Source organism: Eretmochelys imbricata, chromosome 2, assembly GCF_965152235.1.
Source record: "Eretmochelys imbricata isolate rEreImb1 chromosome 2, rEreImb1.hap1, whole genome shotgun sequence".
Taxonomy (NCBI): Eukaryota; Metazoa; Chordata; order Testudines; family Cheloniidae; genus Eretmochelys; species Eretmochelys imbricata.
The window spans coordinates 266396987-266416475 of record NC_135573.1 but is presented as its reverse complement, the minus strand read 5'-3'; the positions used below and the strand labels follow the sequence as shown (position 1 = coordinate 266416475).

General features: G+C 43.5%; 1 protein-coding gene across 5 annotated transcripts in view; it reads left to right on the top strand.

The window, feature by feature from the left end:
* LOC144260035 (KAT8 regulatory NSL complex subunit 1-like) overlaps window positions 1–19489 on the top strand; it is a 141659-nt gene that overhangs the window by 22487 nt on the left and 99683 nt on the right. The window contains exon 4 of one of the 5 annotated variants that reach the window (XM_077808527.1): window positions 1705–1793. The exons of the other annotated variants lie outside the window; for them this stretch is intronic. The gene's annotated coding sequence lies outside the window, so the exon portion shown is untranslated. The remainder of the gene's footprint in view (window positions 1–1704; window positions 1794–19489) is intronic. 5 annotated transcript variants of the gene reach the window in all.

Sequence of the window (19489 nt, the reverse complement as noted above, 5' to 3'; positions counted from 1 at the left end):
TACCATATATTAGACTTGTAGGATTGCCAATTAAAATCTCTTATCTAAAATTGTATGAAATTACTAATGAGCATATCACTGGCAGTGTTCCTTCTAATTTTCCCACCCATGTGTGGAATGAATTTTATGATATGCACCAATATGGGGGCTGTGACACACATCACCTTCATATCTGTGCACTTAACAAAATTCATGTGCTGGGGGTGGGGCCGAGGGGTTCGGAGGGTGGGAGGGAGCTCAGGGTTGGGGAGCAGGGGGTGAGGTGTTTGGGGTGCAGGAGGGTGCTCGGGGCTATGGCAGGGGAGAGGCTCTCTCCTCGCAGCAGCACCTGGGCTGGAGAGGCACCTCCCCTCGCTGTGGCAGCTCTGGGGTTGGGCCTTCAGGATAGGCGGCCATCCTCCAGCTGTGCCTGGGTCCGGGCCGCTTCCCCTTGCTGCGGCAGCTCTGGGGTTGGGCCTTCAGGATAGGCAGCCATCCCCTGGCTATGCCTGGGTCCGCCTCCGGCTGCTGTGGCCATGCCACAGCAGAGTTGGGGCTGGGGGAGGAGTGTCCTGGCTGCGGCAAGTTGTGGGCTAGACTGGGGGAGAGGTGCCTCTCCCCCAGCCGCAGCAAGTCCCTGGACGGTTCCTTGAGCGTCTGAGTGGTGCTAAATAGGCTGCTGCGCAGCCGCGCAGCTTACAGGGAACTTAGAGACAACCCTCCTTAGTAAAGTCCCTTAAGTGTTGGAAGAATTTAATTCAGTGAGGCTGAAATATGACACAGGATATCTCTTTAAAAGCCACATACTTGTTCTTGAAGAGGCCACCTAACTATATTTAAAATTTGAGTGTGTCTTGGGGGTTGGATGTTGTCACTGAGATCCTGATAAACACTGAACAAGGAATTCCCAGGCACCATGGTATCTACACCTCTTCCTCCCCCCCCTCCCCCCCTGCAGAAGTAGTCTCTGAAGGGAATTAATCCATGTGTTGTAAGACTTCGATAGGATCAGAGCCTCTAAATTGGCATTGGAAGAATGGGGTTGTCACCCTGAAGAGTTAGACTTGCGTGTGCAGCAGAGAACTTTCTTAATAACTGGTCCTGAGTCGGGAACTCACTCCCCAAAGAGATCAGGATGCCCATGAAACTCTGTCTCAGGAAAAAATATATAAATCCTACTTTTGATTAAAGAAAAGGAGTACTTGTGGCACCTGAGAGACTAACCAATTTATTTGAGCATAAGCTGTGAGCTGTAGCTCACGAAAGCTTATGCTCAAATAAATTGGTTAGTCTCTAAGGTGCCACAAGTACTCCTTTTCTTTTTGCGAATACAGACTAACACGGCTGTTACTCTGAAACCTACTTTTGATTAGGCTTTTCACAGTATCACTGCAGCTTTTTTTAAAAAGGCCAGTCTGCACACTGCAAGGAAGAGAGAACTATATCTTTAACACTTGAGAATGTTGTGAGTTGCTCATGCTATGGTGATGGGAACTGTATTAGAATCTAACTGGAATTGCATTTAGATGTAACCCAAGCTTGCGTTCTGGATGTTCAGAGTTTTTAGGGTAGCAGGAGAGGCTAGATCTGCAAAAACAGTACAGCATTTACTTAAGCATCACATATTGGTTAGACACTTCACAATAAATTTAAGCTGACATCTGTTTTGGCTATCATGTAAATTTAAACTAAAAGTCAAAACCTAATTTGTTTAATCTGTTTCAGCATTAGACAGGAGGACAAACATTACTAGAGAACTACAGTTGGAGTTGAGAACTTGATTATAATTTTGAGAACCCCGCACAATACCACAGGTGAGGCTGACAGGGGAAGCAACAAGATTTTATTGAATGTTAGTGAAGAAGTTTGAATATTCTCCCTATGTACAAATGCTTAACTATAAATGCCTTTCAGTCACAGCAGGATCTTGCTGATGCACATATTTACTTGCATATGTTACCAAGTGGTCGTCTTTCACTGAGAGGTAGCTCAGTGGTTTGAGTATTGGCCTACTAAACCCAGGGTTGTGAGTTCAATCCTTGAGGGGGCCATTTAGGGATCTGGGGCAAAAATTGGGGATTGGGCCTGCTTTGAGCAGGGGGTTGGGCTAGATGACCTCCTGAGGTCCCTTCCAACCCTTATATTCTATGATTATCATTCTATGAAAGATCTAATACAGTAGCTCCTCGATTTCTGAAAAATACGACTTTAATCAAAGCGATGTTAAGCGAATCCAATTTCCACGTAAGAATGAATGCAAATGGGGGGGGGGTTTAGGTTCCAGGGAAATTTTTTTCACCAGACAAAAGACTATATAATATATATAAAAAGAAAAGGAGTACTTGTGGCACCTTAGAGACTAACCAATTTATTTGAGCATAAGCTTTCGTGAGCTACAGCTCACTTCATCAGATGCATAAAGTGGAAAGTACAGTGAGGAGATTTTATATACACACAGACCATGAAAAAATATACATTGTATGGAGAGTGATCACTTAAGATGAGCTGTTACCAGCAGCAGAGTGGGGTGGGGGGAGAGAAAACCTTTTGAAGTGATAATCAAGGTGGGCCATTTCCAGCACATTTCCAGGAGTTAACAAGAACATCTGGAGAGGGGAGTGGGAAATAAACAAGGGGAAATAGTTTCACTTAGTATAATGACTCAACCACTCCCAGTCTCTATTCAAGCCTCAGTTAATTGTATCCAATTTGCAAATTAATTCCAATTCAGCAGTTTCTCCTTGGAGTCTGTTTTCGAAGTTTTTTTGTTGAAGGATAGTCACTTTGAGGTCAGAAATCGAGTGACCAGAGAGATTGAAGTGTTCTCCGACTGGTTTATGAAAAAAGAAAAAGAGTACTTGTGGCACCTTAGAGACTAACCAATTTATTTGAGCATGAGCTTTTGTGAGCTACAGCTCACTTCATCAGATGCATCTGTATCTGCAGCTGTAGCTCACGAAAGCTCATGCTCAAATAAATTGGTTAGTCTCTCAGGTGCCACAAGTACTCCTTTTCTTTTTGTGAATACAGACTAACACGGCTGTTACTCTGAAACCTGGTTTATGAATGTTATAGTTCTTGACATCTGATTTGTGTCCATTTATTCTTTTACGTAGAGACTGTCCAGTTTGACCAATGTGCATGGCAGAGGGGCATTGCTGGCAGATGATGGCATATATCACATTGGTAGATGTGCAGGTGAACGAGCCTCTGATAGTGTGGCTGATGTGATTAGGCCCTATGATGGTGTCCCCTGCATAGATATGTGGACACAGTTGGCAATGGGCTTTGTTGCAAGGATAGGTTCGTGGGTTAGTGGTTCTGTGGTGTGGTGTGTGGTTGCTGTTGAGTATTTGCTTCAGGTTGGGGGGCTGTCTGTAAGCAAGGACTGGCCTGTCTCCCAAGATTTGTGAGAGTGATGGGTCATCCTTCAGGATAAGTTGTAGATCCTTGATAATGCATTGGAGAGGTTTTAGTTGGGGGCTGAAGGTGACGGCTAGTGGAGTTCTGTTATTTTCTTTGTTGGGCCTGTCCTGTAGTAGGTGACTTCTGGGTACTCTTCTGGCTCTATCAATCTGTTTCTTCACTTCTTCAGGTGGGTATTGTAGTTCTAAGAATGCTTGATAGAGATCTTATAGGTGTTTGTCTCTGTCTGAGGAGTTGGAGCAAATGCGGTTGTATCGTAGAGCTTGGCTGTAGACAATGGATCATGTGGTGTGGTCTGGGTGAAAGCTGGAGGCATGTAGGTAGGAATAGCTGTCAGTAGGTTTCCGGTATAGGGTGGTGTTTATGTGACCACCGCTTATTAGCACTGTAGCGTCCAGGAAGTGGATCTCTTGTGTGGACTGGTCCAGGCTGAGGTTGATGGTGGGATGGAAATTGTTGAAATCATGGTGGAATTCCTCCAGGGCTTCTTTTCCATGGGTCCAGATGATGGTGTCATCAATGTAGTGCAAGTAGAGTAGGGGCATTAGGGGACAAGAGCTGAGGAAGCGTTGTTCTAAGTCAGCCATGAAAATGTTGGCATACTGTGGGGGCCATGCGGTTACCCATAGCAGTGCCGCTGATTTGAATGTATACATTGTCCCCCAATGTGAAATAGTTATGGGTGAGGACAAAGTCGCAAAGTTCAGCCACCAGGTTTGCCGTGACATTATCGGGGATAGTGTTCGTGATGGCTTGTAGTCCATCTTTGTGCGGAATGTTGGTGTAGAGGGCTTCTACATCCATAGTGGCCAGGATGGTGTTTTCAGGAAAATCACCGATGGATTGTAGTTTCCTCAGGAAGTCAGTGGTGTCTCGAAGATAGCTGGAAGTGCTGGTAGCGTAAGGCCTGAAGAGGGAGTCTACATAGCCAGACAATCCTGCTGTCAGAGTACCAATGCCTGAGATGATGGGGCGCCCAGGATTTCCAGGTTTATGGATCTTGGGTAGCATATAGAATACCCCAGGTCGGGGTTCCAGGGGTGTGTATGTGCGGATTTGTTCTTGTGCTTTTTTCAGGGAGTTTCTTGAGCAAATGGTGTAGTTTCTTTTGGTAACCCTCAGTGGGATCAGAGGGTAATGGCTTGTAGAAAGTGGTGTTGGAGAGCTGTCTAGCAGCCTCTTGTTCATATTCCGACCTATTCATGATGACAACAGCACCTCCTTTGTCAGCCTTTTTGATTATGATGTCAGAGTTGTTTCTGAGGCTGTGGATGGCATATAATATATATGTTATATATGTACGCACAACATACATTTTAAGCAAACCATTTAATACTGTACACAGCGATGATTGTGAAGCTTGGTTGAGGTGATGGAGTCAGAGGGTGGTATGTGTCCAAGGGAATACCTTACTGCTAAATGATGAACTAGAACTCCGCTGAACCGTCAAGGGTTAACACATTGTTGTTAATGTAGCCTCATACTCTACAAGGCAGCACAGTAGCTGCTGCCTGCAAGCTCCCTCCGTCATGAGCCCTGTCATGTCCTGTCTTCCCCCCCCACCCCCGCTCTGTGGAGCTAGGGTAAGCAGGTGGCAGGAGCAAGGGGTAGGGGGACACCCTGATATTAGCACACCTTCCCCCCCCCCACACACACACAGCTAGCAGGAGGCTCCCGGGAGCAGCTCCAAGGCAGAGGGCGGGAGCAGCACATAGCAGTGGGGGAAGAACAGCTGAACTACAGGCAATTAATAGCCTTCTGGGCGGCTGCCCCACGGGAACTTGGGAGTGGGGAGCTGATGGGGGGTGAGGGGGGGCTGACAGTCCACCCTGGTTCCAAGCCCCCACCAGCTAGCTGCAAAGGGCTACCCTTTCTGCAAGCAGTGGACAAAGCGGGCCGCTGCCAGAGGGCCTTAGAAAGGAGCATTGCGCAACTTTAAACAAGCATGTTACATTGCTGATCAATTAGGGAACAGCGAAACGTTAACCGGGAGGACTTTAAGTGAGGAGTTACAGTATCAGGGTGCAGTAGTAAGATTTTGTGTTACTGATTTGACTTTCTACAAAACACGGTACAGAACATTTTTTGAGAGGGATGCAAAGTATTATCACAGTTATAACTAAATTTCATTGTGATTTTTTTTTAATTGTTCAATCTCCAACTTGCAAAAGCCATAACTGCTAGTGCAAATTAATGACGTTAGGCTGTTTTACCCTCTGGGAGTGAATTATAATGGAAAGTGAAAAGGCTTATTTCTATCTAAATCTGAAATATTATATATTTAACTTAGATTCGTTAGGGTTTGAGGATCAGAGTATGTCAACATTTCTGGTTCTCTTAGTCATTTAGCTAAGGAAACAACTTGATTAGAAAGGGGGAATATAATTAGCATAATATCAAATCCTGTGCTAATGCCAGTACTGTAATGGTATCCTTCAGAGTTCTGGAACAGGAAAATTAGTGTGTCCTTTTGTACATCCTTAGGACTGCCTATGTGTAAACAATAGAGCAAGATCTACAGTTGGGCTTTAAATTGTTATCTTGCTGCAAGGCATCTGCTCAGAAGAATGTGAGGAAAGAAATATGCTGACTCTTCCTGTTATAAATTTGCTTCCTATTAAACATCCTACGTAACATTGAAGCACTGAGATGACTGCCATGATGACTGATACTTTGTTTGACTTTTAGATTTTCATGCATCTGAAATTGCTTAATAGATATCTAGGTATCCATCATAAATGGGATCATACAGGTGAGAGGATTTGGTCTTGCTGGATGAAGGGACCTCCTTTACTGATGTTATATGGGGAATTCTCATTGTCTTCAACTGGTAGCTCAATATCTGAGGTTTAAACCATATAGTATAAAATGTCAATATTCACCTAATGTAGACAACTTTTATTGCTAAAGATGGTGATTGGAGTGTGTGTAAGAAAATTCCTCTGAACTTTCTCATGCTCGTACGTATTGCAGTGCTAATAGCTAGTGGAGTGCACCAGGAGTTTTCAGAGGAGAGAAGCTATTTTTCCTCTCGGGTATTTGTAGATCACCCATCACTAGCATGTGATTACAGTGATTACTCAGCCTTTCCAGACTACTGTACCCCTTTCAGGAGTATGATTTGTCTTGCTTACCCCCCAGGTTTACCTCACTTAAAAACTACTTGCTTACAAAATTAGACATAAAAAGACAAGAATATCACAGCATGCTATTAGTGAAAAATTGCTTATTTTTACCTTTTATAATTATAAAATAAATCAATTGGAATATAAATATTGTACTTACTTTTCAGTGTATAGTATATAGAGCAGAAAAACAAGTCGTCTGTAGGAAATTTTAGTTTGTACTGATTTCACTAGTGCTTTTTATGGAGCTTGGTGTAAACCTAGGCAGATATCTAGATGAGTTGATGTACCCCCTGGAAGACCTCTGTGTACCCCCAGGCGAGTGTGTGCTCCTGGTTGAGAACCACTGCTCTGTTACACTACAAGGCTGTTTGCTCTGTTATCTAGTGTGGAGAATGCAGGAATTATCTATTTTTTTTTAAATTAATTTTATATGCACATCAGTTTGCATGCTCACTATGGGGAATGAGGGTGAGGGGGCTTGGGATTGCATCGGGGGAGGGAGATAAAGGGATGAGTGAGAGGGGGAGGTGAGCGGGATTGGGGAGCTCAGGGACGGGATGCTGGGGACCCGTGGGAGAATAGGGATAGGGTGCCTGTCAACCCCACAATCTACCCTTCTGTGTGTGGGGCAGGATCTGGTGCATCTGACCCTGTCTTCTCTGCCTACTTCTGAAATGTAATCTGGGATCCAGCCCTACTTTCTGGGCCTCTGTGTGTGTGCATGCACCAGGGTCTGGGCCCCCTCCCCTTCTGAAGGGGGAGAGTCTAAGACCCTCTCCTTGCCTCCCTCATGTAAGCCGGGGTCTGGATTGCCTTGTCGCTCAAAGGGTATCTGAGCCCATCTCAGTTTTCTCTTCTCCTTCTCTCCTCCCCCCCCCCCCCCCCCCCCCGAACCAGGTTTGGGGAAGCCCTGCCCCTCTGGATGGAGAGTTTAGAACAGACATACTTGGAGCATGCATGAAGAACACACTGCGGATATTGGGTGAGGATCTGAGAATGGGCATGTTTGCATCAGAAACACTTCAGCACTGGGATGGAGAGATGGGACACTCAGTGACGTAAATGAAGTCGTTCATACATCTCAGAACTATTGTTTCAGGCTGTATTCATCTCCACTGGGTCTTCTTTCATCAGAAAATATTTCATTGAGATGGATGAGCCACTTCAGCATTTCGCTGAGCCTGCTATGCTATGATGGGTATGTAGTGCCCCGCCCCTCCATTTTCACTCTAATTATAGCAGAGTGCCACCAGCTCTGTTGTATTTGATCAAGACAGGCTTCCTATTTAAAGCTCAACTTCAAGTGTTCTAAAGTCCATATGGTTACTCGGATTGCCTTGAAATTTTGTGCACTTCATGGGGAAGTGGGGTTTGGTCAGTGAACCAAATTTGGGACAATTTGAATAAGCGGTTCCCAAGATATAGCCCCTTGGAAAAAAAGCTCTTAAAGTTGACATGCTGGCAACATTTTCATATACAATTAGAGATCAAACCATGGCTGAGATCCTTGCACTAGGATCTCTGGTGCTCAAGGGTTACCCCTACAAAATGCATGGCACCCACCAACCCTTTGGGAGAAATCAAATTACAGCATTCTTAGTAAAAGATTTTTTTTTTTCTCCAGTTGGGTGTTCTGGTAAGCATAAGGATTACCTGATGGATCACCCTCTGCATGTACAGAGAGAGAGCCCAATGGTGTTGAAAGCCACCGAAGATTGGCAGGACCTGCATGGCTTCAAGGGAAATGTTCTGGCCATTGAATCTGAGCCCCACAGAGGCACTGTGAATTCAAATCCCCAACGCAGGGTGGAAATTAAAAAGGGAGGCATACTGCTTGAATCTGCCTGTGTCAAAGAAGAATTTTTATTTTGGGGAAATGTAATATGCGTATAGTAAATATTCAAAAGGCTCTGAAACGATTTTTGAAAAAATGAATTGTACGTGCAAATGTATGCTGGAAGAAGAAGGTGATTGGGGTAGAAGAATGGGTGGAAATAGGTGAGGACAGGGCTTGGGGGTGTGAGGAGAGGGATAAATGGGGATGGTGAGTAGAGGGATTAGGTGATGGAGAATGGCGGGGGTAGGGACATCAGGAAAAGGGAACATGGCGGGGGCGGAGATGAGTGACAGACTGTGGGGAAATAGGAGCATATGTATCACCCTGATATTCCCCTCCCATGTGTGCACCATGATCTGGGGGGGCCCCAGACCATGCATGGGGGTTTAATACCCCTGCCTGCCCCTTCTGTGAGCTAGGGTGTGGGGGACCTTGTCCTTCTAGGGGGTCTGAGCCTGTCTCCCTATTCCCCACTATGTGTGGGGGAACTGGGAAAACCCTGTCCCTCGGGTATGCAGCTGAGAACAGGCATACTGGGAGCATGCAGGTCTTGAGAATATGAATTCTTATTGTGGCTCTCCTGAAGTTGGCTGGATAGGGGGAATGAGACTGATATGAATGGAGTCATTCATACATCTCAGAACTATTGTTTCATGCTACATTCATCTTAAGGTGTTCTTATTCAGGTATGCCATCGTATTGAGATAAATGGGCCACTTCACCCCTTTCTGAGCCTTCTATGCTGCAGAAGGATGTGTAGTGTTGTGTGCTGCACATAGCAAGAATGAAGGGGTTGGGCATGTGAGGAAAAATGCAGAGTGGCCAAGGAATGCACAGGATACAGCTCTTTTTCAGAAAATTGTGTTAACACTTTAAAACAGCCTTAGGGTTCTCTCATCATCCATAGGGAAAATTCTGATTCGAAGGTCAGGTACAGTTGGAAAATGGGATACAATGCCACATAGACACATTAGGGAATGCCTAGGATGAGGGGAAGCCTGGATAAAATAGCATGGTGGGGGCCAGGAGGGAGGGTGGATGGACTGGAAGGCACAGGACTGGCTGGGTGGCGAGGGGCAGGGAGAAGAGTGCAGGACCAGGAGTGCATAGTCCACTATTCTACGTGTTGTCTACAGTTGCCATAATGACCACGAACTCCTACCAACACCTGCAACTTTTACTGTAAAGGAAAGGACCTACCTGCACCTGCCCTACACTCTTAGCCTATTCAGAATACCACTTTGCACTTACAGGGTACCATCTAAACCTATATGTTCCCTTACCCATCATTAAACCCACAGACTGCTTTCATATCCCACCTCATTACTGACCATTCCTGTTGCATGGCAAGACACTCCCCTTCCCTCCACTGTGCTTTGCTAATTTTGCAATAAAATGATTCAGGCAACTCCCCTAGGTTCACATGCTCCCTTTTTCTTTACACGCACCCACAGGGTGGGCTCAAACCCTCTCACATCACAGCCACAATTCTGTGATGCTGCTTAAACTAATCTCTATCTCTTCAACCCACAAACACACCTCCACCAATCTGCCCCACCTACTCCCTCCACCACTTAAGCCATTTAGTACAGGTACAGCTCTGTTACTGGATGCAGCTTCAGACCATTGCAGATAACTCCCCAATGGCTGCCAGCTCCAGGGGGCAATATTAAGGCTATGCAGGGTATGTAACGTAACTGTGTCCTGTTTTTCTGAAGTTTGAGTTTTGCAGAACTTGATATTATGGAAGGGCACAAGCAGTCACTGGGAAACCTTAACTCTAGATGAAAGTGAGCATCAGTGATACTGTTTTTTCTGTCTGCAGAGGTTATACTTCTCAGGCCTGACTTTAACCTAACACTGGACTCTGCCTCTGCCTCACAGAGGTGATCATCCAGTGTCAGACAGATCTGAAAGGGATACTTGAGTGGAATGATTATCAATCTATTATTGTCTTCCCTCTACTACAGGGGTTCTTTGTCTCAGGAGAGGCACTTGGATTCAAGGACTGGCTCTTCAGAAAAGCTGTCCCTTTCTAATGTATTGGACCAATATGAGCCAGATGGGTGTGTGTTCCCCTGAAGGCCCTAGCCTGGGATATCAGCAGAAATCCCTTGAGAGGCCTGCTATAGGGTGGCAGCAGCGGGGAGGGAAGCTGGGCCTAAAGGCTCCTTGCCCCACACTCCAGCATTGGCATTGTTCATGCTATGTTCAGATCCCTCAGTCTGCACACGAAGAGGAGGGAGGCAGCTGAGCTCCATGGTCAGGAACATGACCCTAGAAGGAAGTAAACAATAAAACTTGTTCAACTGGCTGAAGCAAAGTCTGTTGTTTTTAATGATCATTAAACATGTGAAACATAACTATAAATTCCTCCCAGGGGGTCTTTAAAGTGAGTGTATGAATGTCTTAGCAAAAGTTTTCATGAGATCCAGCAGATTATAAAGCACAGCCTTGAACCTTCGTTCTGATTCTTATAACACTACCATATTATGGCACAATCTTTAATCTAAAAATACATCCAGCTTGGTGGATGTGTAACATCAATATTCTATTGCTGGTGACTTTTATTTACTACTGGTGTCAGACTCCAGATTAAATTCAAACTTGCTCCTCAATGAGGGGTGCATATGTGGCAGCCTATGCTTGTTACAGTTGTATACAAAGATTAATGTTAAAAAATGTAGCTGAAACTAGATTATATCCAGTGCATAATGTGAGAATTTCAGATTAAAAGCTACAGGTGGTTGTGACAAAGTTGAAGAGATCGAGACTTCAACTGAAACTACACACTCATGCTTTTTTGGAGAACATTAAGCCCTGTAGAACCTTGAATAATTGAATTGGTGACCTTGAGTATAGTTAGAAATGTCAGATTAGCAGGAAGTCCCTGATGGTGTGAAACCAGAAGCGGAGGATTGGTTGTTCAGTACCTGGAGATCATTTTTGTTGTGCAATATGTTATGGAATGTCACTCTGAGTAAAGCCATTCAGTCTTAGCATCAAGGATAATTTTTGAGTGCAGGGGACTGGACTAGAAGACCTCTTGAGGTCCCTTCCAGTCCTATGATTTTTACTTTGGCATCCAAGCTCTGCAGTTTTAAGAAAAAACTAAAACTTGATATCTAATGAAGACTTGGGAGAAGCTATGTCTCTCTGAAAGTATAGAGGTGTTAATTAACAATTAATGGGAGCTGCTCATAAATATTTAAGATCTTATTTCAAGAAGTCTTTATTTAAAAAAAATAAAACAAAAAAAACCACCAGACTTGACACTTCTGATATTTCTAAAGTAAACAAAGGGATAGGACGACGTCTCATGCTTTCTTCACAAACCATAAAGAAACTAATCTAATTTTTTTAAAAGTCCTTTACATATCACCTTTAGGACAACCACCTTTTTAGTAACAAGCCATGTTTCTGTCTGTCCATACTGCAGGCCTTACTCTGCTCATCATTCACAGATTCCAAGGCCAGAAGGGACCATTGGGATCACCTAGTCTGACCTGTATAACACAGGCCGTAGAGCTTCCCAAAAATAATTCCTCCTAGAGCATATCTTTCAGGAAAACGTCCGTTATCTGTTTCACAAAGGTCCTCTTCTTTACAAGTTTCCATCTCTTGGCTGCAGTGCAGTTTTTAAGAGGGAGAGGTGCTTTATCGTTCAGATCATATTAAAGAGGCTCAGAAGGCACAACCAATTTGAGACCTTGACTCTAGTTCTCTGAATGATCTGTCTAGAACTTTAAAATGAATAAAAGCCCCTCCTTAATAAAATTCATTGTTGTCAAATAAAATTAACATTCCTGTGGCTACATCACTGACTCCCATACAAAAAAGGAAAACCATTTCCCAGAAACTTGCATAGTCGGTCTGTCTCCTCCCCACCCCACTTTCCCATCTAAGAAGGGAAATTCCGTGATGTGAGAAAGGGACATCTGGCCTTATTTCTACCTTCTTGTAAAGCATCTACATTTCTCAGAAGTTCCTCTCTGTAGTAACCACTCGATATAGTTGTCTGCTCTCTTATGTGGGCCACTTATTAAATAACAGAAGTACTGTATTTAAGACACTGAGCAAATGAAAGATCAAGCAATCACAATGACAATTCAGGAACAGGACTTGGAGAAAGAAAGGAAAGGGTTTAATGTGTTCGACTACCCTTGCTGATGTTTTGAATATGCTCTTTCATTAAAATTGAATGTCTAGTTATGCTTTGTTTCTTTCCACCTCAGGCAATCTGACACAGAATCAGAAAGTATGTTTAACATTTGCAGTTTAAACTAGGCATACTCAGTAAGCATGTATGCACCCTTTCTTGTTTTGATGATGGCAGTTAACATTGCCCACTATTATAGAGAAGCTAGACATGGATTTCTGCACTTAGAAAATTCTTTGGAGATAATCTGTCTGAACTAATGGAAAAATGTGTGGTGGTGCAAGACTTTTTAATTTCTTTAGTCATTCGTAGATGAATAGATTTTAAGGCCAGAAGACAGACACTTACGATCAGCTAGTCTGATGTCCTGCATAACACAGGACAGTACTCAAATAGGTATTTAATCTCCATGAACTTTTGGGAGGCAGAACCACACCTGTCCACTAGAAGGTGCTTACCCCTTAACCAGTGATGATGAAGCTCCCAGTTAGCTCTGGGTTGATCTAAATTTTAAGTGTAGAGCAGGTCTGAGTTTACTTGCTCTTGTGTTTATCTGACTTACTTAGACTAAATAAAGGAAAGAAACATACTAGCTCCCTTAAAACTGTAAGGAATATGGTGATGAGGGCCACAGAAGTACTTAAGTTGAAAGTCCTGTAACTGACCATTCATTAACTGAATTTTACTGCAAGATTTAAACAGAGTTTAATGTAGAAAGTGAGTTGGACCTCTAACGCTATGGAAGAAGATCCCATAAAAGACTTAGTGTTGCTGCAGCTGATTCAAGAATTCAAATATGTCAGCATCTTGGTACAGTGGTGTGTGGTTTTAGAAGTTCTTATAAAATAGAATCTGCATTAATAAATTAAGGAAAATACCAACTTTGTTTAAAGTAAAAATCCACTATGCAACCTGTATATAACTTAAATGAACTTTGGTAGTTGCACATAACTGGCATATGTATTCTGCAGGCATAGAATAATATTTTTGAAGATAAACATACTAGCAAATTATTTAAAAATAAATGTTGAGTAGCATTATTAACTATTTAACGATCAGTAATTGACACTTTGGGGGGTACCTGAGGTGCCTGGGATTAATCACTACCGTTACAGCATGACTGTGCCTTGTCTGTGCCCACCAGGAGAAACCTTCTCCAACTACTGGTTGTTGGCAACATAAACACTCCACTTGGGGCTCTGTAGGGAGAGAATGCGGGGCTCAAAGGCTAGCAATTTACACACCCCACTATGTTACACTTGGATGCCCAGTCCCTTATTTTCTGGACACCTTCAATGTACACTGATCTGCTGCATCCATAGAAACAATGCATCCTAGTTCACGGGTCTCCCCTCAGTTCAACACTCACCTTAGCATAAGGCACTTAAACAGATTTATAGTAAAACCAAACTGAAGTTTACTTTTTCAGAGCTTGAGGTAAATATTCAAATAAACGCAAATATAAGGATTTGTAAACATAAGGTTACAGGTAAAAGCAAAACATAAGACACAAACTATAGCCTGTACTTATTAACTTTCCTCTCTAGTAAAGTATGTCTCACCCAAAGGTCAATACAGTACTTGCAGTGCTGTCCAGTTCAAACAGCTGGGATCTGCCTTTCATGAGACACCTTGCTTGCAGGGTTTCTCCTCCTGTAATGGATAAAATCTTGTGCTCTTTTCTATTTTCTTTTATAGTTGCAGACTACTGTATCTTACCACAGTGGTCCCTTAGAAGCTTTTGGGGGGTGGGGGTGGGGCGGGAGTTCTCTTGTTTTTTGTAAATCCTTAAGCCTGCATCTGATCTAGAAAGTGAACATAGTCTATCTCCACAGATGTCCATTGTTCTCAGTGTTGATTGAGATATCCCTGAGAGTCCACTCATCTCAGGTGATAATCTACATTTTATATATTTATTTAAATGTTTCCTGTGCAAACATCTCACAGTAACCATGACAATCAGCAGTTCTTAGCTTTTGGCAGAGACCATACGCAGTGCCCTTAGGTGAAATATTGAGAAGATGGTCTGACGGGTTAATATACATGTCTGGGCAAGTCTGTGTGACATTAGCAGTTCATTTTAAAAAAATATTTTTAAGGCTGAAAAATAGGATTAAATGTTTTTAAAAAGTTTTTCAGCTATATTATTATAGAAAGGTCTCCAATCACAGTAGATCAATTTTAATTATTCGCTCACTAACAGCTCCTTTGTAGCAACTGTAATAAAAATGGAGCTACACGCTTTGTATCTAATCACAGTAGGAGCTGTATTGATTCACTTGCTTTATGCTACAAAAAGAAAGAAGGGTGAGAGGAATTTCTTTTGGTATATTTAATATGTCAGTTCCTCTGTCAGTCCACTCTTTTCTGGGTGATCTAACTCACTCAAACAGCTTCAGTTGTACTCTCTATGCTGATGACTCTTACACTTCTCCAATCCACCTTCTTACTTATTTGCTATCCAATCGCATATCTAAACCTATCTGATGCCTTGCTATTCCTTCAAGCTTTAAATAGCGAAAACTGGATCCCTTTCTTTCCACCAAAACACTTTCCACTCTCCCATTCTTATTGTTGAACACACAACAGATAATGCCTGTCACGCAAGCCTGTAAACTGGAGGCCATCTATGATTTTTCTCCTCCAACAATTGAATCTATGTCCAGCTCTTGCTGCTGCTTTCTTCACAGTGTCTATAAGATCCAACATTTTTTTTTCTGCCTACACTGCTAAAACTTTCATATAGGTCTACCTCATCCCCTCTTTTCATCACTACAACCTCTTCTTTGGCCTTTGACACCAATGTAGCCGCTAAGATCCTATTACTTGCCCATTGATCTGTCATCCCCCATTCTTTGCATCCATCCTATGTCTCACCCTTCTGCCAACATCAATTCAAGCTACCTGTATTTGCTTTCAAGGCCTTGCACAACTCTGCCTCTGGTATGAAATATTCTTTTTTTTTTTTTTATTGCCTGCCATTGCCTCTGCTCTGACAGCAGCCATTCTCCACTCCTCCTCCCACCACCATCTCCAGAGTGCCTGGATGCTCAGAATACCTTTTCTGACCTTGTCCCAGCCTTCTTCCCACCTAAAAATTTCTTCTTTCTCTAAGCCTACGAGAAAGTAGCCAATGTTTGCTTTACTCTATTGACAGCCCACACATCCTGCTGTGTACTACTACCCCATGTACCCTCCTTACTACCTTGTTCACTGTCTTATGTCATCATGTTAGATGTTAGTTTGTGGTAGGACTCATGTTGCTGAACTTGTCTTGTGAGGTACCTAGCAAACTTTTGGGTGCCATAAAAAGGGTTGCATGAAACATCCATTAGGCTTTGTTCCCAAGAAAAACATGAGTCCCTAATAGATCTCTCAAACTGACGCTTTGTGCTTAGCAAATTCACTGCTCCACTGTAATTGATGTAATCACAGCTCCAAATAGATTTGCTTTGTAATTCTCCATCCATTGGCAATGGAAGTCTTAGGACCTTTTTGTGGGAGCTGGGAAATCTTAACACTCTTGTGTATCCTCACTCTCTATATTTTTTTAAAAGGTCTGGAAATATTTCAGTTTGAGAAGTTACCTACAAACACTGAATGAAGTGGTCTCTGTTTTTACAGTGCCTTCAGTTTTAAATTTTAGAAAAGGAAATTCAGATATACAAGCTGTTCAAAATAGTTAAATTGCTGAGGGGCAAACAATGTATAATTTGAAGCCACAGAAAATAGGGTGAAACTATGCAGCTTCATACGTGCAAACACACCCATTCTCAGAAATAAATTGTTCCTATATGAAGCACATCAGCAGTAATCAACCACACTCACCAAGAGGACTCCCAGGCACCTTAAACCCTGCCTCTATAATGTCATTCAAGACCTACACCTGTTCCTCTCCCTTGTCTAGCAAACAAACAACTCTACAGATCATATAGTCATCAACACTCCTTATAAATATTGCTGTAATATAGTTCACAAATTCAGTATTCCAGAAATATCTTTAATCCTTAAATACTTAAAGTTCTAAAGGACAAACTATGCCTCATTCCTTGCCCCACCCCAGAGGCTTGGCCCTCTCCCACATCCTGAACCCCTCATTCCCGGCCCCACCCTGCAGCCCTCACCCCCATATCCCAACCCTCTGCTCCAGCTCTGAGCCCCTCCCACACCGCAAACCCCTCTGCCCCAGCTCCGTTGGGTTGTGGGCATCAACAATTTTCTTCAACTGGTTTGCCAGGAAAAAAGATTGAAAACCACTGTTCTAGGGGCAAGCCAACCCTGATACCATCACTGCAACTATCTCTGGTCTGCCACCAGTCCCCAGACTCTCTGGCACCAAATGGAAGTAGAGAGGGTACCGGTCTCCCCTTCTATGACAGGAGTTCTAAAAGGAAAGGGAGAGGTTACAAGTAGCGTCAGCCTCTTCCCAACAAGGTCACGTAGGTACTTTAGTGGGCCCAAGCAGACCTTTTTAAGGTGTGCCTGGGAATACTATACCAGTTCCTGTCTCCACTTTTATTTTCGGACTGTCCCACTTCAGCTCTGGAGTTCTGCATAACATTGGACCACTGCGTGCTAAGTACTGTGATAATCGACTGTGCCCTACAGTTTTCATCTACCCCTTCTTCCCATCCTGGTCCCTGTTCAGGGACCCTTCTCATGAGCAACTTCCCACCTAGGAGATGCACTCCCTCCTACAGATAGGGACTGTGGACGAGGTTCCTCAAGACTTGAGAGGGAAGGGGTTTTACTCCTGATATTTCCTAATCCCGAAGACCAAGGAGGGCCTTCAGCCCCTTCTGGACTTGCGTTAACTCAACAGATATCTCAAGAAACTGAAGTTCTGCACGGTCTCCCTGGCCTCCATCATTGCCTCCCTGGATCCAGGGAATTGGTATGCCACCCTTGACTTAAAGGACTCCTACTTTCACATTTGTATCTTCTGTGGCCACAGAAGATGTCTCAGATTTATTGTGAACCGATGCCGCTACCAATTCTTCTTCGAGTGCTGTCCCTGTGGGTGCTCCATTTCAGGTGTTGGTGCGTCCTGGCACTGTTGATCAGAGATTTTCAGTAGCAGTGTCCATCAGAGATGCACATGTACAGTAGTCATCTCATGGTGCCGTTGGCACTTTGACCATCGTGTGTGTGACCCGACCCCTCAGTTGCTTTTCAGCTGTCCTCTGCCTGAGACGGGGCTCCATATTGGTGTTGAATGACAACCTAGGAAAAATAATTAGAAATAGTTAGAATTAATTAGTGATAGTTAGGTCTTGGTTACTAGTTTAGACATTTGCACATCTTTTTTGTTCTCCCTTCAAAAAAAACCCCCTCCTTTCATTTATTCTGTTTTTAAAACGACATCAGCGAGGGACATTAAAAACATGCCTGGTTCACCAGGCTTCAAAAGATGTCCTCGTGCAAGGACTCTGTGCTGATTTCTGATGGCCACTCACCCTGCATCCACAGCTTAGGTCAGTTGTGCACACGACAAAAGTGTAAAAAGAAAAGGAGTACTTGTGGCACCTTAGAGACTAACCAGTTTATTTGAGCATGAGCTTTCGTGAGCTCACGTGTACTCACTTCAGCAACCTCAAAGCTTGAGTCACATGGAATAGAGATCTCTGCCTGAAACTTATTCTTATGGAGAAATCCCTTCAGCTAGCTTCTGACCCTGGACAGCAGAACCCCTCAACCAGGGACTCTCCCAGCATGTCATTTCTGGAAACCAGTATCATTCCTTCAAGAAAGTGAGGAAAAGAGCCACATTGTCCCCACAGAGAGAACCTTTTGGAAAAAAAGCCGTGTTCTGCAACATTGCTATTGTCGTTGCAGAGTATGCCAAGAAGTGAGCACTTTTGATGCACCGGGAACTTCCGGCACCGCCTGCAATGAGGCTGCTGCTGGCAAGGTTAAGGAGTCGAGGCCAACACAAGCCAAACTCCTCCTACACAGCACCGACAACACCCACTACTTCTTGACCCAAAAGAAAAACGGTGGATGGAAACCCATATTAGATCTCAGAAAACTCAACAAGTTTGTACAAATCCATATATTCAAGATAGTCACACTGACTTAAATAATCCCAGCAATGGAAAAGGGAGACTGGTTTTCACCCCTGAACCTACAGGATGCATGCTTTCATATTACCGTAAATCCTGTATACAGAAGGTTCCTATGGTTCACAGTAGGAAAAGATCACTTCCAATACAGTGTGTTGCCATTTGGATTTTTGACTGCTCAGAGAGTCTTCTCCAAACCCTAGCGGTAGTAGCAGAAAGTTGCACAGACCAGGAATAATGATATTCCCATATCTAGACAAATGCCTACTGAAAGGTCCTACCCAATCAGAAACGAGACACATTACCCAGAGGACTGTCACCCTCTTTCAGACCCTAGCGCTACAAATAAACGAACAAAAATCAACTCTAATTCCAGTACAACAGTTGGATTTCATTGGGGCGCATCTGGACTACAGGGATGGCTAAGCTCAGTATACATATCAGACAAGTGCAGTCTAAACAAAAGCCTAACATTGACACCAAAAGTCCAGAATTCATTATATTGGTGGACAAGACCAGTGAATGTGTGCAATATAACTACACATCAGCCTTCTCAAATTGCACATGGTTTGCAACATGTATGTTCACTTCCTCCCAGTGATAAAGAATAAAACAGTAAGAGTCCTTACAGACAACATTGCATGTATGTTTTACATAAATCAACAGGGAGGAGCCCGTTCTCATACCCTGTGCACAGAAGTCATAAAATTATGGAACTGGTGCATAACTCACAACATCACCATTACTGCTTCCTACTCCTGGGCCGCCAGAACACGATGTCAGACACTCTAAGCAGACACTTTTCCCAAGATCTCTAGTGGGCACTGAACACCAGTGTCTTACAACACATATTCCAACCGTGGTGGTTCCCCTGCATTGACCTATTTGCCACACAATG